General features: G+C 35.3%; 1 protein-coding gene and 1 pseudogene across 3 annotated transcripts in view; both read left to right on the top strand.

Moving 5' to 3' along the window:
- Gria2 (glutamate ionotropic receptor AMPA type subunit 2) overlaps positions 1–976 on the top strand; it is a 142,337-nt gene extending 141,361 nt beyond the window's left edge. For all 3 annotated transcript variants that reach the window (XM_090343201.1, XM_090343200.1, XM_090343202.1), the window contains one exon: positions 1–976. This exon is cut by the window's left edge and continues 1,466 nt beyond it. The gene's annotated coding sequence lies outside the window, so the exon portion shown is untranslated.
- Positions 977–13,711: 12,735 nt separating this feature from the next.
- Positions 13,712–13,810, top strand: LOC150055444 (U6 spliceosomal RNA; annotated as a pseudogene).
- Positions 13,811–23,246: the final 9,436 nt, after the last annotated feature.

The raw sequence follows: 23,246 nt of genomic DNA, 5'->3' as shown, positions 1-23,246 counted from the left end.
AAATAAAGAACTTCTATTTACCTAGTGGAGAAATTTTGAGAGATCTCTCTCGTATTGTAAAAGATCATGATTTCTATCAAAGCCTTCCCAACTAAATTAATTTAGGTTTGTAAACAATTAACCTTCCAATAGTTATTTTTAATCATTGTGCAGTATTTGGTATTTTAACAAGTGCCACATTTAAAACATTCCTGTATTTCACAAAGGAAAAGAAAGGTATGGCAGAGTAGTGACCACTTGCATTTAGCAGAGAGGCACGTGGTGTCATGATAAACATCAATAAATTTTGTGATCCCTGATTGTACTTTCCAAGATGAGGCAATATAATTTTGATCATAATTTCCAAAATGATCCAATACAGTTTTATTGTATTGTCCTTCATTAGGAAAGTTGAAGATTCATTTTAGATTTTAATTATTAAATGCTAGAATGACCAAATTGCAGACTAATTGTTTCCCTATTGTACTTAAGAAATAGATTTTTAAACCTGAAAAACAATAAGGATGATTATACAAAATCAATGTTATTTATTGTACCTCTGGGCCTACTCTTCCAAAAACTGAGCTTATCAATTTTTCCTCTGTCAAGCTTGAACTAATGTAAATAATTGAAATAATGTAAAGTTATATTTTCATGTTTTTATAGATACAACATGACAAGAATACATAATGTAAGAGTATTTCCACTATGGATAATGCTGATTGGGTAATGCACATATGTCACAAGCAGTTACTATAGTTTAATATCCGTGTAACGATGCATTAATATATTGCTATATAAACATGTCTGTGTGCATCTAAGTGAAAAGTGGCCAAACAAGAATGATGACAGCTGTCTAAAGGTTTTTTTATTCATTTTATATAAAAACTGTTATGGAACGACCAAAATGTTTATGAACTATTCTTATGTGAATTTACAACTGTCCTTTACTGTACTTTTTGTTTACAATATAACTCCTTCTTTTCTGCTGTGTTAAGTGGGTGTCAGTCTCCAAGGAGACATACACTTTCTACAACTTCTATCAAAGATATTGGGATTTCCAATTTTTCATGTGTACTATGTCTGAAAAAAATGCGTTTGGTTTTCTTTTTAAATTTAACATCAGATGGCTTTTCAGAGTGTTGTAAAATCTTCAATCATACATAAAATGTGTTCTTACAAAAAGACAAGATTTTATTTTTCTTATTTATGTATTACTCCAAATTAATCATAATTCAAAACGAAAAAGTGTGTTTAAGACACTTCTTTCTGGTTAAGGAAGACATCTTTGCTCAGCTTATATATAAAAAAATAGAGTAAACATATCTTTTTGTGAGCTACAAAGATTTCCATATGGAATACCACACCTATTGCCCACCAGGCCCTTTGGGCATTTATAGCATTGTGGCTAAATATCATGATGCTCATTCTATAAAAGGCATCCTCTGATGATAAAATGACACATTATAGCACAGATGCCCTACTATGTGCTTCCAGCTCCTCAGCCAGGACAGAAATATTTCTTGCTTTACAACTTCTTATTTGCTGAAAACAGTTATCCATTTATTGCTTTTATTAAAAGAATATGGAATGAAGCTAAAACTGCCATTTTAGGACTTTTACAAAGCTGGCCATTTTAGTGCTACTCACTCTTATTTACATATATTTTACAATTCAATCATTCAGAATTGCAGATTAGTTTTTAAAATGTTATGGATTTAAATAAATTTAATGTTTAACATGTGAATACATCTAGGTTTCTGCTTAAAATTTTTCTAAATATGCAAATACAGTAAATAGTCTGGTGGTATACTGCATATACAGTAAATGAAAAGAAGTAAATGATAATCCTATAGGACAGTTTATTTCTGCTATTGGAATTTGAACTGAGGGCCTCACGTTTCTCTTAATTTTTTTACTCAAGGTTGATATTTTATCATTTGAGTAGCATCTCTTGTCCAGCTTTTTGCTGCTAATGGGAAATAAGAATGTCTTCGATTTGTCTGCCCCCAGGCTGGCTTCAAATTGAGATCCTCAGATCTCAGTCGCCTAAGCAGGATAGCAGGTGTGAGCCACATATACCTGGTGGTACAGGATAATTTCTGATACCATATCTTTATACGTATCATTTTAAGAAAAATTTGTGTATTAAATTCAGCCTAATTTTTCCTTTCCATTCTTCACCACATCACATTTTAGGGAACTTATCAGGTGAGTGTAACCTAATAACTCAAGTAGTACTTCTGCTTTGGAATGTGTTTTTAACTCTTTAGACTTGTTTTCTGCTGATAGAGTTGATTATGTATCACTTTTATGAGAACTCACAAATTTGTCTTGGAAAAGGAAGTATATAATTCATCTAATTTCCTTTCATTAAGTGAACTGAGTAGGTATATTGATTTGAAATCATAAAAAAGTGACCCATTTTGTCAATTGTTATTGGTAAGATATGAATTATTAATAACAGAGCATAAACTTTTGGAGGGTCTATATTTTGTTTCGCTAATTTTATATGAATGAAATCACAGGAATCTGATAAAAGCAAATATCAAAGAAATACAAATATTGCCTGGCTCCAGTGGCTCATGCCTGTAACCCTAGCTACTCTGGAGGCTGAGATCTGAGGATCACGGTTCCAAGCCAGCCCAGGTACTACAGTCTGTGAGACTCTTATCTCCAATTAATTACCAGAAAACGGAAGTGGCAATGTGGCTTAAGTGGTAGAGCACTATCCTTGAGCTGAAGAGCTCAGGGATGGTGCAAAAAATATTAATATAGAGCAAATATAGATGCAGTTCTAACAACTACCACTGGTTAAAGTATGAGAGATGGGTAAGTATAAATGAATCACCACAAAATTCTGAGCAGAAACTGTGGTTGACTAAATGGGTTGTGAAAGTTAAGTCAAAATTTAAAAAAGTCTTTAAAAGTCATATAGTCTTAATGTACTGTTTTGGCTAACATGGGATGCTGGAAATTTATTACGTACTAGTCAGAAAATTAGATTTTTATTTTTCCTTTGAAACAACTTCTAGTGAATGGCCCCTCTAAGTAAATGAAGATTCAAATGTATTTATAGAAACACAATTAAGCAAAATTTCCTGAGATCCAAAGAAGATAGGAAAGTCCCTAGAAAAAATCTAGGACATAAAAAATTTAGACACGTGTTTCATGTCTGTTTCTATACATTTCTTTCTTGCTTTTTCATTTTTCATCCTCTTCTTGCCCTTGACGTATGTCTTCTATCCTCACATATTATATATCTCATCATATCTGATGTTTAGTAACTTTCATCTTGTTCCCTCTTCACTCGTATGGACTCTCATCTGTTTCTGGACTGTATTTCACTAGATATTTTAGAGTGAAGTTTACTTTGTCAAAGTGAAGCTAAACTTCAAAGGATTCTGAAAATTTGTATTAAGTGACAAGAAATTGCTTGAGTGAAATAAAAAGTTCCTCCTAAGCTGTGCTTCTACATCGTTCACATATTCTATTCCAGTATTTGTCAGTGTGTTATATTTCTCTTTGTATTTAAAGAGCTTTTCCAATTTGTAGGGTTTCTGGAGAAAACAGGAGGGAGGCTGTTTGCTGAAGAAGAGTGAAGATTATTTATAATTCCTGCTCATGAATATTCCTTTCTAAAGTCACTATATTGAGCCTAAGCCAATTCTCAATTCAACTCCAAAAGCTCTTCTAGAATGTTCCCTAATTAATTGTCTTTTGTCCCACTAAGTATAAGGTAATTATGCTATTTCTGAGCCAAGTTCTTTTTTGGATACCTATAAACTCCCCACTACTGTTTCTAAAATTCACTTTTCCCTCCCTCCCTTACTCCCTGCCTTCCTTCCTCTTCCTCCCCCTCCCTCCCTTACTCCCAGCATTCCTTCCTTCCCTTCTTTTTCTTTTTCCTTTCAGGTGAATGTGTCAATTCCATTTAATGTAAATTAAAATGTGGAGGAGGGAATTAAACTCTTGGGCAGGAGTCAAAAGCAGGATTCTAGCTTTAGCTTCCTTCTTTTCTCACTCTTCTCTTTGTCTTCTCCACTAGACTATGTGAATTCTAGAATGATTTTTTATTGGACTGATTCAAGGACATTTTACTGACTAATAAAGACAGAACTCAACATTGCCTCTTCTAAATATAATGGTTTAAAGCAATGGCTAAATACAATGTTTTAAAGCAATAGGATTCGTGCATTGCAGTGTTACTTGGAATAGAAAAACTTCCTGGTATTCATTACCAAATTTCTTTCAGCATCTCAAAACTTGAGCACAATAGGTCTACCTGTAACTTTCATTTGTGAATCCATGAACACATTCTTTCCATCCAACAAATATCTGTATAATGTAATCTTGAGTCAGTACATACATAAGGTAAGGACGAAATCAGATGCCTCTATTTGCAGATGTTTATATATATATATATATATATATTTAAGTATGTATTTTCTTTAATCATTGTCACTTAAATCATATGGGCTGTTGAATTACTGTAATTAATAAAGAATTGCATATTTCTAACTGAAAAGTTTTAACTAAAGACATCCAAACTTTAATTTGACTAAAAAATCTGATAATATCCATTAACAATCTCTAATACAAACTCAAAGATTGCTATACAATATCTTAGATTATGTCATTTGCATTCATCCATAGACTGACATCTAATGTATTCTTTTCTCCAAGTATTCAATTAAACGTACTAACAACTCTCATAATTTGATACCACATACCTTGCATGTATCTAAAATCTACTTTGGAGTAAAGGTAAATTTAAATAATACTTGAAGTACTTAGCAACAGTGCCAAAGCAGCATGTTATTTTCAAGCAATGAAGAAAGTTAAAGAAGTTGATAATTTCTCAATGAAGAACTTAAGTTAATATCACTATTTATCATTCTAAGTTTGATTTCATTTGCAATAAATCACAGTTAATTTCAATGAAGATAGTTTATTTCAGATGAGAAGGGTTTCCTTGGATTTTCTAAGACAAAGAACTCATATCATTTTAAATTGGGAATGTTTGTTCTATTAATAATAGATAAGCATGCTTATTGTGGGGAGAATCAGAATCAAAGTCAATTGTTTAACTGATGCATGTTTTCATTCCTTTTAATTTTTGGTTTGACTTGCAATTTAGATATTTCTTTTCAAGTGTTTGTAATGTTTTTCTTTTCTTACCTTAATGTTGTAGTTAAGAATGTTTTCGTGTAAAAACTCTTTTGCTTATTTGAATTTCATTATTATTAGATAGTCTCCTATCTAAAGCACTTTTATGTTACACATTTCAAGGAAAATAGCCTCATGAAAAGCTTCTTGGCTTAAATATAGAAACCAGAAATCTTTGTATTGTGAGCTATTTTTACTGTGCTTCTGTATCCTATCCGTCTACCCCTGCAAATTAGACCTGGTTTGGATAAATATCTGAATCATTGTAGAATACTTTTATTGAAGTCTACATCATGAATTATGACAGTAAATTTTAAATGATTTGTAGATAATGAATTTTTTCACAGCCTTCTTACAAATGTGTGCCTTACTTCTTGGTGAGGGTAAATTGGGGTGATAAGTGTTGAGCTGTCACCTTTATTAGGGGATTTTTTTCAATTAAAATGCATTTTGAATTTATAACTATATTTAGTCTGTATCTTGAAAAGGCTTTCAAATTTGTTTTATGTGCATTATCTCATTGATTGTTTGTGTTGAATAGATAAATGTGTCTGTTCATTTTTATTTAATCTTGTTTGTTTCTGTGTGTGCATATGTTCACGTGTGTATTAAAAGTTTTCCACATCTTTTGTAGCATTTATTCTGATAATTATTTGTAACACTGCTAAAATACCCTCCACTTTTTGTGAGTGCATTTGTGCCAGTCCTGAGTCTTCAACTCGGGGCCTGGGCACTGTCCTTGTGCTTCTTTTTTCCAAGGTTAGTGCTTTATTTTTTTCTTTGTAATTTACTGGAGTCTATTGGTCTTTCCTACCTGGGCTAACTTCCAACTATTATCTTCAAATCTCAGCCACCTGATTAGCTAGGAATACAGTTACAAGCCATTGGCACCCAGTATCTAACACATTTTAAAATTGAAACCTATTAAATGGCTTCCAGTAAATTGTTGTAAATATTTTAGGAAGATTTTCCAAAAAAAAAATCATACAACTTTCTCTCTTGCATGTTAGAATCAAGGTAACTAAAATCAATATCCAAATTATAACTTGTTGGTTTTATTTGAATTTTTGTGTGATTATTCAAGGTTTCTAATATTCTTGGTTTATTATAAGCCACGAAAGCATTGTCATGTGAAAGATTTTGGAGTCATGTTTGTGCTGTATCTCCTCATTTTTTGTTTTCTTCAATAGAAATCAACAACTCAGAGGAATCAAATCATGCTTCAGTTTCAACAGTGGTTTGGTTGAGATTGGGAGAAAATATAGGCTCCATTCAAAAAGAGCCATGGTACCAATATAATATTGAAAATGTCACAATGCCTTTCAAGATACTTGTCACTCTAAGGCTCCAGTTGCTGAACTGTATTGGCAAACTCGCAGAGCTTAAGCTGGACTTGTCAAGATCGTACCTAAGAAATGATTCCCCATTGCAGCACATCCCAAGATAGGAACTCTTCATTCTCACATAAACAACTACATACTAGTGTAGTAGGAATTCTCCCTCCAAAGGGGCATTTGAGAGTCATACATAACTTTCTAAGTATGGTTTACTTTTTCCCTTTGGTCTCAAATTTTATGATTCTTAGTGAGACATATAGACAAATATCATGAAAGTTGAAATACAATGTTGTTATTGCTCTCTGTACATATATACTAAAGTAGGGATAGTTACTGTTTTGATGTCATGTACTTAGGAGGAATCAAAATTAATCTTTCAATGTAATAATTAGTAAACAAAGGTAGATGTTTGATTTTACTTAATAGCTATACTAAAATCACTTGAAAGTGATAGGTTTATTTATTTTTTATTTCTATTTTTTGCCAGTCCTGGGGCTTAATCTCAGGGCCTGGGCACTGTCCTTGGGTTTTTCTCAAGGATAGCACTTAACCACTTAAGCCACAGCACCACTTCTGGGATTTTTTTCTATGTATGTGGTACCAGAGAATCAAGCATAAGGCTTTGTGCATGTTATCAAAGCACTCTACCATTAGGCCACGCTCCCAGTCCCAAAAGTGGTAGGTTTATAAATGAAAATGCATTTTATTCATATTAATTTACTTTCAAAATATCTGGCAAAGGCAAGAAATGTTAAAATATGCATACTTGAAGTGCACTTAACCTATGATTCAAGCTATAGGGTAAGTCAGCGTCAAACATGTGTTTTCATGATTTGTCTTTTAACAGATTTATAAAGAGTAATTTCTAGCTTTATTAGATTATATTCTGTGAGCAATATAAAAGTCTAACATTATGCAGCATTAAGTAAATTTCAAAACATTGTTGTATTTGGTTCCAAGATGTATAGTCCTTGTACACATATTACCAGGTACTTCCTATTTCCATAATTTCCATCACAGTGGCAAAACAAAAAACTATTTCTATGAGTGTAAAATTTACCACTTTGCATCAGAATAATACTCCAGTTCAAATCTACTTCACTATTTCTTTTATTGCGTTCTCATATCTTATCTCTCAGCTCTAAGCATAGTGATTACTTGATCTGTTCCTTCCGATTTCCTCATTATTTGTTCATGCAAACCCTTCCCTAAACATCACTTCCTGAGAACCTAGTGATTTGAGATAATATGTAACAATTTATATATGTTGTTGACTTCTAACCTAGGTCTTCCATTTCTACTATACACCAAGCCAAGTTGGAAATCTGTTCAATATAGCAACGCTGCTGTCTTTAGTGATTTGCTTAATTATCAATTTTACTTCAAAGTAAGCATCATGACATAAGTAGTAAATATGCCTTACTCAACTTTGAGTTTTTTGGGTTTTTTTTTGCGAACAGGGGTGACCATTGTTTAGTTTCCAAGCACATATTATATTCCAGGCATGACATCGTGAAGTAGACACTGTTGCTATCATTACTTTTTATCTTAGCAAGCATTCTGAAGAATTTAAGGCACTAAGAAATTAAAAATGTGTTCTATGTTAGTACTAGCAGGACGTAAAACGTGGATCATCAGAATATTATGTGATGAAATATTCTAAAATGTAAATGAGCCAAAAGCACCTAGAAGCCACAGAGATGGGCAGGGCATGGATTTGTAACATGCACTCCAGTAGCACTGGAAAATGTCACTGGTATGTACTGCAAAGAAGAGGAGGTATTTCGTGATGTCCCCATATGGCACTAGCATATATAGATGGGAAGACTAACACATTGCTTAGATTATAGCTCCTTTGCAGACACAGTCCCTTTCTTGTTATCATTATGATTAATGTTAAAAATTTAGAAATTTGTTAAAGGCAGTGATTATTTTAAACATTTTATCTATATACCAGTTATTTTGCCAATGATAGCATAAACTCTAAAATGTAAGTGTTGCCATTGTGCCTCAATGAAATAGAGATAAAAAGCAATATTCATGAACCACAATCATAGCTAGAAATCTCTGTGAGCACTCCAGTGTGACAGACTTCAAAACTCAGTTTGTCATCTTCCAGTAACACCTGGTGCTCTACTTGGCAAGTTTGACTCATGCATGACTGCTAAATGGTCACGAAGAATGTAAATCTTCTCATATGTGGGAAACAGAAAATGTGCTTTAATGACTGTTCAAGTAACTTGGTATTTTCTTAATCACAACTTACATTTATAAATACATACAATTTTATCAACACATTTTGGACATTGATACACCCAAAAGGAATAATGCTCATATGATCCTTAATAATTTGCTTTCAAAGTTATACTTCATTTCATGTAAAAATTTGTTGTTCATCCTTGAGTTAACTATCCCATCTAAATTGGCTTTTTTTCAGAGTTTTACACTGTTCAGATTCTTTAACATGCTGAAATACATGATTTTTTTCATGGTTCTTCTATTTGATGTGAAAAAGCAAACATTTCCATTTTCTTACACATGTTTCAACTCTATCACCTTGTGATTTGTCTAATTCTTATTAGATATTTACATAATTTTTTGAAAAATTTCTGGAGAACTTTTGGTATAATCAGTAAAATAATTTGATACAAGTTATTACACAAAATATTGGCAGAATTATAAAGAATGTGCCATGGGAACAAAGTGGAGTGTTTCTATCAAGAGGTACTTAAGAGCTGAGACAAGTTGTAGTTATGAAAATCCAGACAGTGTGTTGGAGGAAGGCATTCCCAGCAAAGGAGGCACTGCCAAATGTGAGGAATTAGAAAACATCAGATAAGTCTGGATTTCAGGGGCCAGGAGAAACACTGCAGTGATCTTACTGCTTATACAGGCTGTATCTTTTCCTTTTCACTTGTTTATCTCAGGGATTTTCCAGCTGCAAAGATCAAGAACATGATGTCTGCTTGAATAAAAATGCAGTTCAGTATCTCCCAGCAACCATGTTAGATAAGTGTTGTCATTACTAATATAGCTAAATAAAGGTCTGATATGGATTAAGAATTTAGGATATGTGAGAATGAGAACGGGAATCAGGTCCTTGGCCCTCATGCTCCCGGTCTTTGTATCATTCTGCTGCATTCTTAAGCATTGATGTATTTGGAAGTATTCCTGCTTTCCTATTCAGAGCATGTATGTAGGTGTGCTTTTCAAATGTCATCTTTTGCTTCTTCTATTCCCTAGGATAGAAACTCTCTCCTCATTGACATTTTCATCTTTGTCCTTAAAAAAATACCAGAAGTATCTTTGTGCCTTCTCTTTGAGTGGGAAAATACCTCAATCAAGTTTTCTAGAAGAGGTCTTCTATATCTTTCAAACTAGTTTAATCAAAAAGAGTTTTACATGGAATATGTTCTGAGAATATAAACCCCTTGAGAAGCATCTATTAGAAGGATTTGACCATGTATTAAAACATTTTTTTCTGATCATTTAGTCTGTTCTTCCCAAGCCTTCCTTGAATGCCTCAAGGCTGTGTTCAGCTTGCTTGTGTTATTCTCTCAAATATTTATTATCTTCATCATTAGAATGAAGGATTTACAACACAGCAACCCCCAAAAGGCACACCTATGCTCACAGTTAGAACTCTAACATGTTGAATTGAGGTTACTAGGTTTGTGAAGTTAGTTTTTTAATAATCAGTTATATTTTTAGGTATCAAGGTAAATTTGTGATTCCAATTATACAAATTTACAATTCACAATCTGTATCCAACCAGTAAAGATACACATGTCAGAAATTATAACCAGGGATGTAAGAGTAATTTAGATTTTCTTAATTATGCATTTGGTTTTCCAGATACAGCAAATTCCTTCAACATAACATTTTACCTATTTATATCCCCACCACAAATGCTCTTCTGATTCTTCTATGATAATTAATTCACCAGTGAATTTTCATTCAGAAATATATAGTAAGTCCATGTGCATCAAAGCAATGGAAATTGACAGACTGATGTCTAGAAGTGGAGAAAGAGTAAACTATTTTGTAGATCTTTATTTCTGAACTATTTGTTGGAAACTGATTATTACTAGGTGTTGATTTCAGATGCTAGAGATTTTGAGGTGAGTCAAGTATCATAGAATACAGTGCTTATTTTCAGATGAACTCACCATAACAAGTGGAAAAATTGGTTAAAAGGGCAGAAAAAAAAGGACTGGATGGTTAGGAAGGAATTTTTAATTTTGAAATAGGGTTAAAATTGACAGAAATATAAATGAAAGGAAAATATATTTTGAAGACTTCGAAGAAGAGTAGCAAGCAGACACTTTGAAGTGGACAATGAGGCTGGAATTAATTAGGACCTTTAGGAAAGCAAAGAGTTTGGACATGGTAGTTAGAATCAGGACACAGGGCATAAATACCCCAAACCTCAGGGGCTGGAGTGGGAAGATCATGTGAGTTTGAGAGTTCAAGGGCACCCAGAGAGAAATAAAGACATTCTGTCTCAAAAAACCTCAGTATTAATGGCTTGGATCCCTTAGAGTTGTAGGTCATGTAAAATACTTTGGATTTTAGTCAAGTGTGATAGATGTTAATGGAGAATTTAGGGATGAGGAAATTACATAATCTAATTTATATACGAAAACGATTGATTTCAAAAATATCAACTAAGCATCAACGGCTATTTAGTGCTTTCCAAAACCTTGCAAAGCATCATCATTCTTAATTTATTTCATCCTTTTATGAACTCTCCAAAGCACAGCGCATTATCAGATTTAACAAATAAGGAAAGTGGGATGCAGAAATTGATTCTCACATGGTAACAGAGCTGGTGGTGATAGGAGACAACAAAGCAGACATCCGAGGCTGGCATCCATGCTCTCACTGTGGCATCCACAAGGAAATAGACTACAGAGGTGTGAGCAAAAACTGGAGAGAGGCAGGATGAAAGGCATCACCTGACATGGACTGAGTAAAGGAACTCACTGGTGAAAGAAGAAACCACTCAGTGGCCACTGAGTCAGAGGTGCTGGGCACTTAATTTTAAGGTATCAGGAAAGCATATTATTCCTGGTCCCATCCATATTACAGTTGATATCTTATCATTAACATTTCTAGATCTGAGAGTTTATTACTGTCATTGTGGTATGAGAACAATAAATTATAAAACTGAGATCCAATCCCCCTAAAGAGCATTAAACTGAACATTTGCAGCAAGTGGACAAAAACAGAGTCAAGCCATAGTTAAGAACAGATGGTTGATGGAAGCATCTGTAATCCTAGCTACTCAGGAGGCTGAGATCTGAAGATGGGAGTTCACAGCCAATCCAGATAAGTATGTGCCAATCTTATCTCCAATTACTCACCAGAAAGCTGAAAGTGGAGCTGAATTATTCATGTGTTAAATTGCCAGTCTTGAGCAAAAGAGCTCAGGGACAACACCTAGACCCGAGTTTAAGCCTCAGTGCTAACTAGCAAAAGGAGGCAGAAACATCAGACTCAAATCGAACAGTTGGCTTCATTAGCTATTTATAAGCAAAAGTGCATTACATGCTAGTTGCAGTTTAATTTGCAGATTCCCTTCTTTCTGTATCAGCAAAATGGAGAAAGCCATGGTATCTATATTTCTTAAAGCAGTGTGAATTAGATGGCATAATTCATTAAAGTAAGTAGTAGTTTTTATTCTACATTCTAGTAGCTTGGGATGGTGAATGAGCCTGTAATCCTAATTGCTTAAGAAATTCAAGTAGGATTATGGCAGGCCTAAGCCGCCAGCATGTAATTAAGAGACTATTGCAGAAAAAATAAAGGATGAGTGTGTGACTCAGGCAATAGGGCCTTTGTTTGAGGCAAGGTCCTGAGTTCAATCCCTAGTACTGAAGAATCCAAGCCATATGCCTTTATTGTACCTTGGACAGTAATGATCAACTTACTTTGCTATTAGCCTGTGAGAATATAATTTTAAGAGCCTATTAACAAATAAATGCATTTAAGTGTTTCTTTTATCACAAGCATGAAGGCAATTTCTGAATTTAAGTTATTAGTACTTACTCTGCATATAATATTACATTACTGACACTTTTGATTGGTGTCTTGGTAATTTGAAAACCCTCACTTCTGTCCCAGACATATTTGCATATAAGCAAACAACCTATGATTTCACAAGAATAGCTATAGGTTTGCTTCAGTGATTCAAAAATTTTCAGTCAGTACTTTCCAAGGAACACACATCATTATAACTTTCCTTTATGTCACAGTTTCCTTAGGTGTACAGAGAAGATGATCTGGAACTCATTTACTCCTTTAAAAGGTAGTCTTCGGGACTGCCACAAAACTGTTCCATTCCACATAAGAAATCTCACCCACAATGCAATGCTGAATCTCATATCCCAAATCCAAATACATTTTATTGTTTGGAACACAGATGAAAAAGTACGAATTTTCCATTCCATCTTGGAATTTTAGGCTATTTATTCTCCAGGGGCATAATCTCTCTCTTTCTCTTGCCAAGTCAAAACAGGATTAATTTGATTGTGTTCACATGGCTGCTTTTGAAAATCTTGAAACTTTGATGGACAACAAAAGCATCATTCAGAAAGAGACATATTTTTCTTTGTTGTATTTTAAAATATATCTGCTTTATTTATTCTTTAATTTTTTATCAAAGACTAGTTAATCACATGTTACTCACAAAAATTTACCAGACCCAGTGCAAGGAAAGTTTCTTTCTTTGGGATAATTTAGGAGTCATGCCTCTGTTGTTCATACTCCAGCTGGAAATCAGGCTTTGGGGAGCTAACATGATCAGTTTTCAAGAATGAGGTAATCCATAAACCACACTATGTCTACTGATCCTATTTGTCCTGGTAATATTTTAGGAATGACAGGAGCGCTATGAAATCTCTTTAAAAGACAATAATTAGTACTACAGGTTAAGAATACATCCAGTGGAAAATATCAGATATGGTTTTGGTTGGTATAAAAGTCTAAGCAGAGTGAGAGCCTTGCCTAGTATGCACAAAGCCCTGGGTCTGATTCCTCAGTACTACATACACAGAAAAGGCCGGAAGTGGTGCTGTGGCTCAAGTGGTAGAGCACTAGCCTTCAGCAATCTCAAGGATAGTGCTTAGGCCCTGAGTTCAAACCCCAGGACTGGCAAAAAAATATCTTAGCATTAGAAACACTGTTTGGTCAACTACGTGTATAAAACCTTTAAGATAAACACTCTATGCTCACTTTGGCATACTAAAATTCAGCTGATACAGAGATTAGCATGGCACCTACACAAGGATGACACTCAAATTCGGGAAGCATTCCACATTTTTATAACACACTGATATTCTTCACTCTTCAATGAAATCGAAAAGGGAAAGTTCTCTACTGAGCTCATTCTATGGAGCCAGCATAACCTTCATCCCCAAACCAGACAGAGACTCATCAAAGAAAGAGAACTATAGACCCTTTTTTTGATGAACATCTATGCACAATTTTCAACAAAATACTGGCCAATTGACTCCCATAATTCATCAGAAAAAATTATACACTCTGATCAAGCAGGAGTCATCACTGGGATGCAAAGCTGGTTCACTATACACACATCAATTAATACAATTCATCATATCACAGCATCAAGGAGAAGAACCACATGATCATCTCAATAGATATAGAAAAAAATATTTGATAAGATCCAACACCCCTTAATGCTAAAAGCTATGAAAAAACTAGAAATCCATGGAACATTCCTCAGAATAAATGCTATGTATGATACACCTGTAGCCAGCATTAAACTTAATGGTGAAAAGTTAAAGCCATTTCCTTTAAGGAATGAGACTAGGATGTCCATTTTCTCCACTCCTCTTCAATATAGTATTATAAATGCTAGCTAGAACAATAAGGCAAGAAGCAAACATAAAGGGAATCTAAAGAGGGAGGAAGTAAAACTCCCTCTTTACAGAAGACATGATTCTGTATTTAAAGAACTCTATAGACTCCACTGCTAAGTTACTTCAACTGATTCAAAACTTTGGCAAAGTAGCAGAATATAAAATTAATCCTTAAAAATCAAGTGCTTTCCCATGCCAGCAGTGAGAAAAACAGGTAGGAATCAGGAAAGCAGCTCCTTTTGCAATAGCCATGAAAAAAAATCTTAGGAATTCATCAAGGAAGAAAAGAACTTCTATGATGAAAAGTTTGAAAGTATGAAAAAGGGGGCCAGGAATTTGGCCTAGTGGTAAGAGGGTTTGCCTAGAATGCAAGAAATCCAAGTTTAATTCCTCAGTAGCACATACATAGAAAAAGCTGGAAGTGGTGCTGTGGCTCAAGTGGTAGGGCCCTAGCCTACTGCCCAAGGACAGTGCTAAGGCTCTGAGTTCAGTCCCCATGACTGGCAAAAAAATTTTTTTTAATTCTGAAAAAGGAAATCCAAGCAGAACTAAGGAAGTGGAAAAACCTCTAATGCTCCTGGATTGGGAGAATCAGCACTGTGAAAATGGCAATCCTGCCAAAGGCTATCTACAAATTCAGTGGAATATTCATCAATATCCCAATGTCATTCTTTAATGAAATAAAGGAAGCCAATCCAAAAATTCATCTGGAATAATAAAAGACACCATATTGCAAAAACAATCTTTAGCAGAAAGAACAGTGCTGGAGAAATATTAATACCAAACTTGAAACTCTGTAACTGAGCTATAGTAATCAAAACAGCTTGATACAGGCACACGAACAGGCTTGAGGACCAATAGACTAGAGCTGATGCCCCAGAAATTAATCTACAGACCTATGGCCTCCTAATCTTCAATAAAGGAGCAAAAAAAATAAGATGAATGAAAGACAATCTCTTCAACCAATGGTACTGGCAGAATTGGTTAAACACCTCTAAAAAAATTAGATTGGATCCTTATATATCACCTTACAACAGAATTATTCCAAATGGATCAAAGACTTTAGGGTAAATACAGATAACCTGAAAATTTACAGATAGGAATAGGAGATACACTTGCTTTCCTTGGCACAGGTCAAAACTTTCTCAATAAATGTACAGAAACACCAAAAATTAAAGAATCTTTGGACAAATCAGTTGGAATAAACTGTAGAGCTTCTGTATGGCAAAGGACAAAGCTAACAAATAAAATGGAAAGCCCACAGAGTGGGAGAAGATCTTTATTAGCCATACAACAGACAAGGGCCTCATATGTAAAATATACCTATAGCTCAAAAAAATTGAAACTCTCAAAAACAAATCCTCAAATCCATCCTATTACAAGGTTGAGCTAAATACTTAAAGAGAGACTTGTCAAAAAAGGAAGAATGGCATATAGACAAATGAAAAAATGCTCGACATCTCTGGCTATAAAAGAAATGCAAATCAAAATAACTTTGAGACTCCACTTGACTCCAGTTAGAATGACCATATTCAAGAAATCTAATAACAGCAGATGCTGGCGGGGATGTGGCCAGGAGGGATCACTACTACACTCTTGGTGGGAGTATAAACTCATTCAACCACTATGGAGTTTGGGGATTCCTCTAAAGATTAAACATAGAGTTCCACTAAAACCCAGCAATCCCCCTCCTAGGCATTTAGCCAAAGATCCAGAAACAATGCCTTACTACACCTGACAGTACAAGCATGTTCATTGCAACATTATTTAACATAGCTAAATTATGGTACCAACACAGATGCCCCCCAGTAGACAAATGGACCAAGAAGATGTGCTATTTATACACAGTGGAATTCTGTACTCCCATCAGAATGAATGACATTTCCCCATTCGCAAGAAAATGGAAAAACTTGGAAAAAATCATATTAAGTGAAGTTAGACCCATAGAAAATCTATGATTTCCCTCATTTGTAGTAATTAGTGCACATATAGGAATTTCCCAGCAGAGGATCACAATAGCTCAAAAGCAATGTGGTTTTGGCCATTATAAAATTGGACTAAGTGAAATGAACTCCAGGGTATGGAAACAATAGTTTTATTTTTGTGATTGTTTTTCTTAATGTGCTATGTGAAGTTATTTTTTTTCTCTTTTTTTCCCTTTATGGTTTATCTCATGTTGTTACTGTATCTAACTTTGTTACTTGTTATTTGCATATATGTTTATTTATTTGAAATAGGGAAGGGAAGGGGAAAAACAAGATGATTGGGAGGGATGGGGGTAGGAAAAATGGGAGAAAAACATGTTCAAGAAGTAATGTTCCCACTACTGGTGGAATGTCACTGTAACCCCTTTATACATCACCCCAACATTAAAACACAATAAGAAAAAAATAAACACTATCTCTACAAAAAATGAAAAATTTGATGGGTGCTGGTGGCTTATTGCCTACAATCATAGCTATTCAGGAGGCTGAGATCTAAGGATTGGTCTTCAGAGCTGGCCCAGGCAGGAAAGTTCATGAGACTCTTATTTCAATTAATAACAGTAAACTGGAAGTGGTGCTATGGCTCAAAGTGGTAGAACACTAGCCTTGAGCTGAAGAGCTCAGGGACAATGGGGGGCCCAGAGTTCAAGCCCCTCAAGCAATAAAAAAAAACAAAATAAAGAAGAAATTCTCAAACAAGTATTTGTTATTTTTTATTAAAGAATTTATTAACATTGATTTTTACATCATATTTCAAATGAGGTGTTTAAGAAATAAGTATACACGAAGGGAATCTCTATATACAATCAATGGCACTTAGATTTTAGAACATAATTAAAATTAGGCTAAGGGTTTGTATATCATAGATACATATTAATCTATGTAATAAAACATTATGACTATAGAGTCATAAGTTTTTATGTCTATGTAGCTGTGTTTATATTTCCCATACCATGTCCATAACATTGGGTATGCAACTATTGAGTCCTCACTCTTGTACTATTTGGTTCTAATAGCCACATATTAAGGATACCATGCTTTTTTGTTCCTTTGTCTTGACTTGTCTCACTCAACATGATTCGCTCTAGATTCTTCCACTTCCCTGGGAATGCCATGTAGAATTCCATTGTATATATATATATCACATTTTCTGTATACATTCATCTGCAGTAGGGCATCTGGATTGTTTCCATCTCCTGGCTATTGTGAATAGTGCAGAGATAAACATAGCTGAGTAGGTATCCTTATCATATCTTGGGTTATGGTGTTCAGGATAAATTTCCAGATGTGATATGGCAGGATCACAGGGAAGATCAATTTTTGGTTAAGAAAACTCCACACTGCTTTCCAGAGTGGCTGAACTAGTTTACAATCCACCAGCAGTGCAGTAGTTTTCCTTTTTCCCCACAACACCACCAACATCTGTCTTTGAGTTCAAAATCTTGGCCATTCTTGTTGAGGTAAGGTGGTATCTTAGGTTGTTTTTATTTGCATTTCCTTTATGACCATGGATGATGAACATTTTCTCATATGTTTTTCTGCCATTTTAATCTCTTCTTTTGATAAGTCTCTCTTTAGTTCCCTTGCCCATTTAGTGTATGGTTTGTTGGGTTTGGGGGATTAGTTTCTTGAGTTCCCTGTAGATACTGGATAGTAAGCTTTTGTCAGATGTATTATTGGTAAATATCTTTCTTAGTTGGTTGGCTGTCTCTTTACTTTTGTGGCTATGCTTTTATCTGTGCAGAAAATTTTATTTTTAGGTAGTCCCATTTATTGAGTCTCTCTCCAATCTGTTGTGACCCTGGGATTCTATTCAGGAATATTTTGCCTGTGCCTATGAATTCCAGTGTTTCTCCTACTCTATCATGTAGCAGTTTCACAGTTTCTGGTTTGACATTGAGGTCTTTGATCCACTTTGAGTTCATGCTTGTGCATGGTGAAAGGCTAGAGTCAATTTTTAGTTTTCTGCATGTGGCTGCCCAATTTTGCCAGCATCAATAATTGAATAGACTGTGTTTGTTCCACTGTATATCTTTGGCTCCTTTGTCAAATACAAGTTGACTATAGGAATGTGGTTCTATTTCTGGATCTTCTTTTCTGTTCCATTGGTCTTCTGGTCTATTTTTGTGCCAATACCATGCATGCTGCTTTTGTTATTATGGCTCTGTAGTAGGGTTTGAAATCTGGTATTGTAATACCATCCACATTGCTCATTTTACCAGAATTATTTTGACTATTCTAAGCCTTTTCTTCCTCCATATGAACCTTTAGATTGTATCTTCTATTTCAGTAAAGAATGCCTTTGGAATTTTGATGGGGATTGCATTGAATTCGTATATCAATTTTGGCAGTATAGCCATTTTCAATATGTTGGTTCTCCCTACCCATGAACATGGGATGTCTTTCTATTTCCTGGTGTCCTCTTTAATTTCTTTTGTTAGGCTTTTGTAATTTTCATTATATGATTCCTTTACATCTTTGGTTAAGTTAATTCCTAAGTATTTTATTCTCTTGGGGGCTATTGCGAATGGGATCATTTTCTTGATTTGTCCTTCTGTTTGTGTATTTTTGGTGTACAAGAAGGCTACTGACTTTTGAAGGTTAATTTTTTATCCTGCCACTTTGAGAAAGTAGTTTATTAATTCTAGGAATTTGGGAGTGGAGCTTATTGTGTCACTCAAGTAGCGGATAATGTCATCTGCAAATAGGGATAGTTGAATTTCTTCTTTCCCTATGTGGATCTCTTTGATGTCCTTTTCTTGCCTTATTGCTCTGGCTAAGGGTTCCAGCACTATATTGAAGAGAAATGGAGAGAGTGGACATCCCTGTCTAATTCCTGACTTTAAGGTAAATGGTTCCAGTCTTTCACCAGTTAGTATAATACTGGCTGTAGGTTTGTCTTATATGGCTTTAATTATTTTAAAGAATGTAATCTTATTCCTATTTTTTCTAGTGCTTTCAATATGAATGGATGTTGTATTTTGTCAATGCCTTCTCCGCATCTAGGAAATTATCACATGATTCTTAGCTCTATTGATATGATGTATTACATTAATTGATTTGCAGATGTTAAACCAGCCTTGCATCTGTGAGATGAAGCCTACTTGATCTTAGTATATTATGTTTTAAATTTGTTTCTGGATTCTGTTGGCTAATATTTTATTGAGGAGTTTTGCATCTGTGTTCATTAGAGAGGTCTGTAGTTTTCTTTTTTTGTTGGGTATTTCCTTGGTTTGGGGATGAGTGTAATATTAGCTTCATAAAATGAGTTTGGCATTGGTCCTTCTGCTTCTATTTCTCGGAAGAGTTTCAAGAGAGTAGGTGTTACATTATCTTTAAACGTCTTGTGGGATTCAGCAGTGAAACCATCTGGACCTGGACTCTTTTTGGTTGGCATTTCCCTGATTGCGTCCGCAATTTCATGGTATGAAATTGGTTTGTTCAATTTGATTACCTCATCATTTTTCAATGCAGGTAGCCTAAATTTATTTAAGAAGTTGCTATTTCTACTAGATTCTCTTTTTTCTTTGAATATAGGCCCTGTTAGTACTTATTTATAATGGACTGAATTTCTTGGATATCGGTTGTGATTGTTCCCATGGAGTCTCTAATCTTGTTTATTTGAGTCTCCCTTCTTTTTTTGACTAATCTTCCTAGGGATCTGTCTATCTTCTTGACTCTTTCAAATAACCAATTTTTTTGTTTATTAATTTTGTGTGTAGTGGGTCTTATTTCAATCTCTGATATCTGATTTTATTTTTGTTATTTCTGTCCTTCTAGTTGCTTCAATTTCTTTTTTAGGTTATTTACAAGCTCTTCTTCTGTCTTTTTAATATGTGCACCTAGTGCAATAAATTTTCCCTTTGGACCTGCCTTTCCTGTGTCCCATAAGTTCCTTTGTGATGTCTCTTGATTGTCACTACATTCAAGAAAGTTTTGAATTTCTTCTTTGATCTAATCTGTAACCCAGGAGTTATTCAGAAGTGTGTTGTTCAGCTTCCAGGTGTTTGACTTGAATGTTTTTTGACTTTTAGTGCATTGTTCAGAACTAGTCTGACTCCACTGTGATCAGATAGAATGCATGGGATTGTATCAGTTCTCTTGTATCTGCTTAAGTTTTCTGTATAAACTATTATATGATCTATTTTGGAGTGTGATCCATGTGCTATCTGTGACTCTGTGTGGGGCTCCTTGGTGCTGTCTTGCTGGAGACTCCCAGAAGGAGGGTGCCCAGCTCAGGGGTCAGGTTTAGGTCAGTCAGATGCTGGCTTGCAGACTCCTGCACACCCCAAATGCTGTTGGAAGGCAGGGTCTCAGCGCCCCTCAGTCTCCAGTTTCAGTGGCCCCTAAGAGGAGGCTGTTGGGCATGTGGGAGCAGGGACACCTCTGCCCTGTTTGGTGGGGTGCTGGGTCTTTATGCTCGCCCACCTGTCAGTCTCCAGTCCATGGTCTGGGAGGGGGCTGTTGGGAAAAGGGACAGGATTCTGAATTCCTTGCCCCCCTGCACTTGCCAGTCTTTCTTGGGAGGGGTGGAGGGGTCTGAGTTAAGTTCTGTAGCTCACCACCAGTTCTGCTTTCCCAATGGGTTTGGGGGAATCCGCTACTTACTCCTCAGTGCTTGGCTGTGAGCTGCTCAGGTCGTTCGCCTCCCCCTGGTCTCCAAAGGATGTCTATGCTCCCCTTGTCCACTCTGTGTGGTTCCTGCATATGGATTCCACCACTTGCTGGTGTAGTTGGAGTTCTGGGCTTCCCAGGCTGGTGCCCTCAGCCGTGGCCATGGCTTTTGCGGCTTGGAGCCGGCTGCAAGGGGTCCTTGCATTTCGGATTCTTTGAGAACGTTGGATATAAGCTTTATCTGAATTTCTTTTCTGGTTTGTGTACTTCTCCATTGCTTCTTGAATTTGTAGTTGTAGATTTCTTAAGATAGTTGGCTCATGGGATTCCCTATTTTTGTGAGAGAGAGCTAGGCTGGGTGCCTATTGTCTCCGTGCCATCTTCCGACTCTCAGTATTTGTTATTTAAAAACAAAAACACCTTTTGTTGTTTTCCTAGTGTCTTACATCTGTAAAACTATTTGCTTAGGAGGCTGAGAGGGTGAGATTGGGAGGATTGTACTTCAAAGTCACCTCAGACCAGAAAGTTTTCTAGACTCTTTCTCAATTGAGCTCTAGACATGTTAAATGCTCAGCTATTATTATAACTACATCAGGAAGCCTAAAGTAAGCAGATTGTGATCCAGGCAAGAACCAGAACAGGAAGCAAATCTCCTAAACATAATAATCACAGACAAAAGTAAATGTATGGAATACTTAGCTGTATATGTTGAAATTATTACTGAGTTGGGTAAGCATTGTAATTTAGATGTGATTTATAGATCTGTATATCATTGCTTCACATTAACACTAAGTGCTTATCAAAAATGAGAAAGAATAATAATGTTTATCTTGAATGGGTAAAGCTTTTTTACTCGTATGTTACTGATGTGAATTATATATTCATTTGACCAGAAGTAACAGTTGAATGGTGGTATAGGAAAAACTGAAAGTGTGGAATGGGGGAATATTGTGATGGATCTAGGTATTTGGTAAAAATATGGTCCTGGATATATACGCAGCTTTTAATCTTGTTTTACTATTAAGTATAATATGATCTTATTGATTAAAAGTGCAACTATTTATTTTGTTTTATTTTTTTATAGGTCATGGGGCTTGATCACATTCTGGGCTCTGTCCCTAGGCTGTTCAGACCAAAGCTACCGCCCTCCCCCTGGGACTGGGTGATGTCCCTGAGCTCTTCAGCCCAAGGATACTACCCTACACTTGAGCCAAGCCCCACTTCTTGTTTTCTAGAGGTTAATTGGAGATAAGAGTCTCAGATCTTTTTGTGCCCAGCTAGCTTTGAACCTCAGATCCTCAGATCCTCAGAACCTTTGATTCTCAGATGTCAGCCTCATGGGTAGCTAGGATTACAGGCATTAGACACTGCACCTGGCAACAAGTATTTATTTTTATTTTTTATTTTTTTTCCAGTCCTGGGCCTTGAATTAAGGGCCTGAGCACTGTCCTTGGACTTTCTCAAGGCCAGAATTCTACCCCTTGAGCCACAGCACCACTTACAGCTTTTTGCTATGTACTGAAGAATCGAACCTGGGTCTTTGTACATGCTAGGCAAGCACTCTACTAGTAGGTCAAATGCCAGGCCCCAATAACTATTTATTTTAGACACAAAGGCACTCTAATCCAGCCTGAAACTAATAACTTTCTTATGTGGATGTCTCCATTTCTCTGATAATAAAAGAATGTAATGTCCTCTAAATTTCATCAGTGCTTTCCATAATGTAAATAATAAAAAAGATAAATCAGCTGATACCTCAGGGACATTTCTGTGGAATAGAAAGTTCAGAGTATAAGATACATTTTGAGAAAACTTTATATAGCATTGTAACAGAAATTCTGTCTTCACACGCTAGCTACTTAGGAGGAAGAAATGTGGAGGATAATGATTCCAAGCCACTCCTGGAAGAAAAGTCTGGTGACTCGATCTTGAAAATAATGAGTAAAAGCTGGATTGGAGGTGTGGCTCAAGTGGTAAAACATCAATTATTCAAATAAGCCCAATATAATTATAAGGCCCTGATTTTGAATGTCAGTACTTTGAAACAAACAAATTAACAAACAAAATCTAATAAAGAAGAGAGGTGATTGAGGAGTAGAAAATATTCATGAAAATGAACTATTTAATATATTTATAGGTATATGTGTGCACATGTATATATATCTACATATGTATCATGCATATTATTTTGCCGGTGTTAACCTAGCATTGTATTAGTGTAGTAAATTACCTTGCTATGGTACATTATTATTATTACTATTTTGGGTGCCAATTTTGGG

This window comes from Megascapheus bottae, chromosome 13 (assembly GCF_031878675.1).
Source record: "Megascapheus bottae isolate mThoBot1 chromosome 13, mThoBot2.hap1, whole genome shotgun sequence".
NCBI lineage: Eukaryota > Metazoa > Chordata > Mammalia > Rodentia > Geomyidae > Megascapheus > Megascapheus bottae.
This window is presented reverse-complemented; position numbering and strand designations above follow the sequence as displayed.